Genomic DNA, 8316 nt, shown 5'->3' with positions numbered 1-8316 from the left:
AGCAAACAGGTTCCAGGCTGGGTGAGGGGGAGGCTACAACAAAATAAAGACCAAGTTAAAACAACAAAAATAACAACCACAAAACAAACAACAACAAAATCACCAAGTTACCTAGGGTAAAAGCTTCTTTTTCTTTTCTTTCTTTCTTTTTTTTTTTTTTTTTTTTGTGACAAAGTTTCTCTGTGTAGAACTTGCTCTGTAGACCAGGCTGGCATCAAACCCACAAAGAGATCCACCTGCCTCTGCCTCTGCCTCTGCCTCTGAGTGATGGGATAAAAGGCCTGTGTTGCAGCCGCAGCAACCACCACCCAGCCGCAGCAACCACCACCCAGCCGCAGTTACTTTTCTCTTAGCTATGATCAAATACTTGACAAAAGCATCTGCAGGGAGTATTTGTTTTGGCTCATAGTCTGAGAGTCTGACTTGGTGACAGGCATGAGACAGCCGGTGGCACTGTTTCTTATCAGGAAGAAAGAGAATGCTACTGTTCACTTTTAGGGTCTTCCCACACTAGATTAACAAAAACTAGAAACCCCCTCACAGATATGCCCAGAGGTTTGTGTATAGGTGATTCTAGATTACAGCACATTGATAATCAATGCTGTCTTAGTCATTGTTCTATTGCTGTGAATTGACACCATGACCAAGGCAGCTCTTATAGAAGAAAGCATTTAACAGCTTCAGAGGTTTACTCCATTATCATCATTGGGGGATGGGGAGGGAGGGGGTGAAGCATAACAGCACACAGAGCACACAGGCAGATGTGACACCAGAGCAATAGCTGAAAATTTATGTCCTGATCCACTGGCCATCCTTTTTTTTTTTTTTTTTTTTTTTTTTTTGGTTTTTCAAGATAGGGTTTTTCTGTATAGCCCTGGCTGTCCTGGAACTCACTTTGTAGATCAGGCTGACCTCAAACTCAGAAATCTGCCTGCCTCTGCCTCCCAAGTGCTGGGATTAAAGGAGTGCGCCACCACACCCAGCTTTCCACTGGCCATCCTGATCCACTGGTCTAGAGAGATATCCTTGGCTTGCCATGAGTTTTGAAACCTCAAAGCCAACCCCAGTGACATACTTCCTCCAACACCTATTAATCCTCTAATCCCTTCAAATAGTGCCACTGTCTAGTGACTAAGTATTCAAAAATCTCCATGGGGATTGATTTTATTCAAACCACCATAGACACTAAACATCAGGCCTATTCACTGGTCACTCCCTCCCATCTGGAATGACTACATTTACTTGGTTGACTCTTTGGTGACACTTAAGATGCAGTCTGAGAAGGCCATCTCTCCCTGTGACATCCTTCTTCCTATGGCTGAGCTCAGAGGACAAACAGGAGAAAGGGCCAGAGATGGTATAAAGCAAGAAGCCAGGGATCTCATTTGAGTTACTGAGGCCTGTCTCTTAACAGCTATGTTGCCTGGAAACCCTTTCCTCCTTTGAGAGACAGCACTAAGGTGTGATCTCATCAGAATAAATAAAGCCAGATTCCAGTACTAGCAAAAGTCCTATTTCTTATTATTGGCCCCTTTGTCTGCAATGCCTGCCTAGTCCCCCTTACAGAAACAGGAGTTACACACATCCTACCCCCATTTTCACCCTGGCAGTGAGACTTACAGTTCCCACCTGGGCTCGAACCTTGCATCCTGGTAGATGTGGCCATGACTATGGTCCAGAGATGAAGATTGGGTATAACAGAACTGTAGCAGTAAGGGCCTGGCTAGAGGCTGCAAACCATAGAAACATCCATGATGTGTTGAAGACAGTCAGAATGAATCTATGTGGACAGCTTGGCTCCCAACTAGTGGGGACCCCTGCCTGGTGTGTGTTTCATGTTTCAACCTGCTCTGGTGTGGCACACACAGTGATGCTCTTACTGTGACACTGGCCATGATTTAAGGAGCACTGACTGGGAATATGTCTCTGAATGATTCTGCAGTTCTAGGCTCTTCCATGCTGAATCTCCATGGCTCTGAGGCCCACAAACTTGCATACCTATGCCGTGCTCACACAAGTGTATTTGGCTCCTTCAACAGCCTGGCTTGTGCCCTCTCCAGGGAACTGAGGGGAGGCTCAGTGTTTGCTCTCCTTCTGGCTCTCCTGTCATGTAGAGATGATCCTCACTCTTGCTGTGACCTTTTGCAAATTCATCTGGAATAACAAAAACCCTAGGATAGCAAAAACTCTTCTCAAGGATAAAAGAACCTCTGGTGGAATCACCATGCCTGACTTAAAGCTTTACTACAGAGCAATTGTGATAAAAACTGCATGGTACTGGTATAGTGACAGACAAGTAGACCAATGGAATAGAATTGAAGACCCAGAAATGAACCCACACACCTATGGTCACTTGATCTTCGACAAGGGAGCTAAAACCATCCAGTGGAAAAAAGACAGCATTTTCAACAAATGGTGCTGGCACAACTGGTGGTTATCATGTAGAAGAAATCGAATTGATCCATTCCTATCTCCTTGTACTAAGTCAAATCTAAATGGATCAATGAACTCCACATTAAACAAGAGACACTGAAACTTATAGAGGAGAAAGTGGGGAAAAGCCTCAAAGATATGGGCACAGGGGGGAAAATTCCTGAATAGAACAGCAATGGCTTGTGCTGTAAGATCGAGAATTGACAAATGGGATCTCATGAAACTGTAAAGCTTCTGTAAGGCAAAAGATACCGTCAATAAGACAAAAAGGCCACCAACAGATTGGGAAAGGATCTTTACCTATCCTAAATCAGGTAGGGGACTAATATCCAATATATATAAAGAACGCAAGAATATGGACTCCAGAAAATCAAATAACCCCATTAAAAAATGGGGCTCAGAGCTGAACAAAGAATTCTCACCTGAGGAATACTGAATGGCTGAGAAGCACCTGAAAAAATGTTTAGCATCCTTAATCATCAGGGAAATGCAAATAAAAACAACCCTGAGATTCCATCTCACACCAGTCAGAATGGCTAAGATCAAAAATTCAGGTGACAGCAGATGCTGGAGAGGATGTGGAGAAAGAGGAACACTCCTCCATTGTTGGTGGAATTGCAAGCTTGTACAACCACTGTGGAAATCAATCTGGCGGTTCCTCAGAAAATTGGACATAGTACTACCAGAGCATCCCGCAATACCTCTCCTGGGCATATATCCAGATGTTCCAACAGGTAAGAAGGACACATGATCCACTATGTTCATAGCAGTCTTGTTTATAATAGCCAGAAGCTGGAAAGAGCCCAGATGCCCCTCAACAGAGAAATGGATACAGAAAATGTGGTATGTATGAACTCAAATGATATGTATTCACTGATAAGTGGATATTAGCCCAGAAAGTTAGTATGCCTGAGATATAAGATACAATTTGCAAAACACATGAAACTGAAGAAGAACGAAGACCAAAGTGTGGACACTTTGCCCCTTCTTAGAATTGGGGACAAAACACCCATGGAAGGCATTACGGAGACAAAGTTTGGAGCTGAGACAAAAGGATGGACCATCTAGAGACTGCCATATCCAGGGATCCATCCCATAATCAGCCTCCAAACGATGACACCACTGCATACACTAGCAAGATTTTGCTGAAAGGACCCTGATATAGCTGTCTCTTGTGAGACTATGCCGGGGCCTAGCAAACACTTAAATGGATGCTCACAGTCAGCCATTGGATGTATCACAGGGCTCCCAATGGAGGAGCTAGAGAAAATATCCAAGGAGCTAAAGGGATCTGCAACCCTATAGGTGCAACAACATTATGAACTAACCAGTACCCCGGAGCTCTTGACTCTAGCAGCATATGTATCAAAAAATGGCCTAATCGGCCATAACTGGACAGAGAGGCCCATTGGACATGCAAACTTTATATGCCCCAGTACAGGGGAACACCAGGGCCAAAACGTGGGAGTAGGTGGTTAGGGGAGTGGAGGGGAGGGTATGGGGTACTTTTGGGATAGCATTGGAAATGTAATTAGGGAAAATACCTAATAAAAACGTTTTAAAAAGATACTGCTACTTGCTGGGAGGCCCGAGAGCTATTCTGGAGACTATGCCCTATCCTGCACATAATCACCTGCAGCTGGTTCCAGCCTCCAAGGATGAAATGGCAGGAATGGGCCTCCCCGACTCCACCTTTATAAGTGCATTCGCAATTAAATATTTGAGCCTTGATCAGAACACTGTCTTGGCTCCATTTCTCTCTCATCCGCCTAGTTTCCCTTTCCTTAATTGCCGGCCTGCCACTCAGGTGTACCCCGTCCATGTGAGCCGCTGGATGGCTTGCAAGATTGCTGGGTGACATTAGCCAAGGCACATGCCCTTTTTTGTCCTGAGGGACTGTTTCTGTCTAATATCTAAAAAACCTTATAGCCAACAGCACCTTTCTCCTTGAGGTGAGGTGGGAGCAAAGACAATGTCTGGCCAATCTCAGAGTCTCCAGTGCTCACCCAGGACAGGTGCTCAGTGGGTGCTTCCTGAACATCATCAGACGGTCTGGGGCTAAGTCTACAGGTTCTGTGGCTTTAAGCAGGAGGGCCAATGGCCTTGCTGTGTGTGGAGCACACTGTGTGGAAAAAGGCTGGCATGTACTCCTCTCTGACTTAAATTCTCGCTGTTCCAGACGTTTAAGGACTTTCTCCACGTCTACCACTTATCTGCTTCATCCCCACACTCACTGGAGAGTGAACCATAAACAGGGTGCTTGGGGAATCACAGGAAACTCACAGACCTTGGTTTATTTGATCATTTTAATATGCCAGGCCAATGGAAAGCAAGGACATAACACACAGGAACACCTGTGTTTGCAGGATGGAGGGCAGATGTCCACAGCCCTGGGCATGCATGTATCTCCTGTGTAATTAGGCAAATGAATACATAAATACCACAGCACAGCCAGACTTGGGGGTGGGGAGAATCACAGGTCACAGGGGACCATGCTATAAAGGTAGTCAGAGGCTTTAAATACAGGGGCTGAACCTTCTCACTTTATACAAAACATATATATTAAAAGTAAGGATACCATGCAAGGATACATGCAAGCAGCTTTGGTCAGAGAAAATAAACAAGGGAGGTGGAGCCACGCACAGGAAGGGCTTGCCTGTCTGCTCTCCATGTTCTTCATCCTCACAAAATCAGCTGGGATCATAGAATAAATCAGCTGGTCTCGGTAAGATACTGAATTGTCCTGTCTGGTGTCCTTAAGGGCCTCCAGGCCCTCTGTGGGCAGGAAAGGAGCCCTACAGCCGAGAACACTTGAAACCTTGGAAGGAACCAGCCTGGACTGGATGGGGAGAGACATCTATCAAATCTGATAGAGGAGGGAGCTGCATCCAGCCAGACCAGGTGAGTGTGATGTGCTGCCTGGACCCAGGTCCCTAGAGAGCAGGAGAAATCACGGAGAAATCCACTTTTGCAAGCAAAGCTGAAGATGGCAGGTCAAGCCTGTGTTTCTCACAACTGTGTAAAGCCCATTCCCCTCAGATCTGGCTAGCACTGCTGGGATCACACTGCAGCAACTGGACAATGGATGGTCGCTCTTGGCACCTTTGTCGAATTCTTCCAGGGACATTTTGCCTGAGGAATGGAAGAGGGAGACTTAGGATTAGCCAGTGCTCTAGTTAAAGTCTGGAACCCTCTGGAAAATGGACAATGTCTAGTCTCCACAACCACCGCCACACACACACACACACACATATGGGGACATATGTCATTTTCAGGCACACATGTGGTCAGAGGACAACTTGTAAGAGCTGGGTCTCCTTTCAAGGTGTAGGTAGTGGGGAGTGAGCACTAGTCATGAAACCTCAGGTTAGGTTTGGTAATGAACTCTGGGGCCTGATGTAAGCTGATAGCCCCACCTAGAGGCCTGGAGAGCCACCACGATCTGGGGCAACTGGGAGACAGGACAAATTATGGCTGCAGGTCAAATTACATTTCTGTTACTGTGAGAAAAATCCCCTGACTAAAAGCAACTTAAGGGAGGAAGTTTTCCATGGTTTACTTCTAGGTTACAATTCATCACTTCAGGCAGTCAAGGCTTTAAAACCTCACAGGGCAGAGAGAATAGAGGTATGAGCACCTGGCTCATAATGAGACTCTGCACTTCTTTTCTGATACTCTTCTTTTCCCTTTATTACACTGTTCAGGGCCCCTGTCTAGAGAATAGTAATAGGGTTTCCTGCATCAATTAACCACCAGCACAACCCCCAACAGGCATGCTCATAGACTGCCATGATCTAGATGAGTGGTTCTCAGCCTTCCTAATGCTGTGACCCTTTAATGCAGTTCCTTGTGTTGTAGTGACCGTCAACCATAAGATTATTTTCACTGCTACTTCATAACTGTGATTACACTATTGTTATGAATCTGAATAGGAAAATTTGTGTTTTCTGTTGGTCTTAGGCCACCTCTGGGGAAAGTTCATTTGATCCCCCAAAGGGGTTGGAACCCGTAGGTTGAGAATCACTGATTTAGATAATTCATTAAGAATCTTCTGGAAACTATGCTGGGGCCAAACAAACACAGAAGTGGATGCTCACTGTCAGCTATTGGATGGATCACAGGGCTCCCAATGGAGAAGCTAGAGAAATTACCCAAGGAGTTAAAGGGATATGCAACCCTATAGGGGGAACAACATGATGAACTAACCAGTACCCCGGAGCTCTTGTCTCTAGATGCATATGTATCTAAAGATGGCCTAGTCGGCCATCACTGGAATGAAAGGCCCATTGGACTTGCAAACTTTATATGCCCCAATACAGGGGAATGCCAGGGCCAAAAGAATGGGAATGGGTGGGTAGGGAAGTGGGGGGGGGGTATGGGGGACTTTTGGGATAGCATTGGAAATGTAATTGAGGAAAATACGTAATAAGAAAAAAAGAGATATCAAAAAAAAAAAAAAAAAAGAATCTTCTGAGCTTAGCAGTGGTGGCACACATCTTTAATCCCAGTACTCAGGTGGCAGAGGCCAGTGGATCTCTGAGTTCAAATCCAACATGGTCTAAACAGCAAGTTCCATCACAGCCAGGGCTACACAGAGAAACCCTGACTCTAAAAAACAAATCGACAAGCAAAAAAAGACTCCTCTAGCGCTGGGAGATGGCTCAGTAGTTATGAGCAGTTTCTGCTTTTTCAGAGGGTCCTGGATAAAGTCCACAGCATCCATAGGGCGGTTCCCAATCATTTGTAACTCCAGTTCCAGGGCGACCCAGTGCCCTTTTCTGGCCTCTAACATATTACACAAACATACATTCAGCTAAATGATCATGTAGAAAATAAATACTAAATCTAAAATAAAAAAATAAAAATTAAAAAAAAGAATTCTGAGGTGATTCTAAGCTGAGTCAGGTTGACAGTTAAAACTATCACAGCGTCCCCTAGTGTAGACTCTTGTCAGCTTCGGGTGTTGAGAGCTATCCCCCTTTGCTGTCCTATTCTTGTCCTATTCTGTACCAGTTTCTCTGACAGCCCAGACTTCTCATCTCTTCAGTGCTAGCAAGTGGCCCCTGGCTTACAGGGCAGAGTATGCACTCAGTGGCCTCCATCGAGAGACACAAACAATTGGACAAGTGCACAGTGGGGACACGGTCTCCACTCTGAAACTGGTGAAGTTCCTGACTTTGACAATCAGAAACAATGGCCCTCCATGTTACGTGTGCCACCAACATAGTGCTACTTCAGCCTCACACCCACACCAGTGGGCTTATCCCCATTTCATGGAGAAGAAAGCCAAACCTGGGAAGTGGGCAAGCCCCAGTTTGGTCTGTTGGAACACAAGCCTCCGTGTCAGAGTACACAAGAGAGGAAAGAACACTTTAGAAAATGGCTGAAAGGCAGCACCAGTCAAGAGGCTGCATTGCTTTGTGTGCATTGAAAAGCATTTCCTTGATGTCTGGGAAGCTTTTTGCTGTCTACAGTTCCTCGGGAGCCTTGAGTCCCACTGAGCCCTGTCCTCAGCTCACCTGCACAGAGCACTGGAGGCTGTTCACTGCTCTTTCCTGTGCATTAGCTTACATTCAATCTCAGTGCGACCTGGGGAGCCTTTCATGCCTTAATGCTGCATTTCCTGTTGGAACAAAACCCAACCAGTCTTGGCTCTACAAAGCCACAGAGGGGCAGAATCAACTCACCATGCAGCTACCTCACCCTTGCTGAGGTCCTGTGAGAAACTCAGCCAAGGCACAGCAGGACCTCTCACCACCTCACCTCCTCCTGAGACCTCAGAGTCCTAGGTAAGATGAGGCTCAGTGGCTTCTATGTTTGATGAGCCCCATGAGTATCCGGGGAGCCTCACATCTCAGGATGATGGCCTGGACAGCCTCTCAG

General features: G+C 45.9%; 1 pseudogene; it reads right to left on the bottom strand.

Annotated features, from left to right (window-relative positions):
- Nucleotides 1-4812: 4812 nt before the first annotated feature.
- LOC147001185 (hippocalcin-like protein 1) overlaps nucleotides 4813-8316 on the bottom strand; it is a 32154-nt pseudogene continuing 28650 nt past the window's right edge.

This window comes from Mus caroli, unplaced genomic scaffold, assembly GCF_978045245.1.
Source record: "Mus caroli unplaced genomic scaffold, Mus_caroli_1 scaffold_14, whole genome shotgun sequence".
In the NCBI taxonomy this organism is placed as follows: Eukaryota; Metazoa; Chordata; class Mammalia; order Rodentia; family Muridae; genus Mus; species Mus caroli.
The sequence above is the reverse complement of the archived record's forward strand: the minus strand, read 5'-3'. Positions and strand labels throughout refer to the sequence as shown.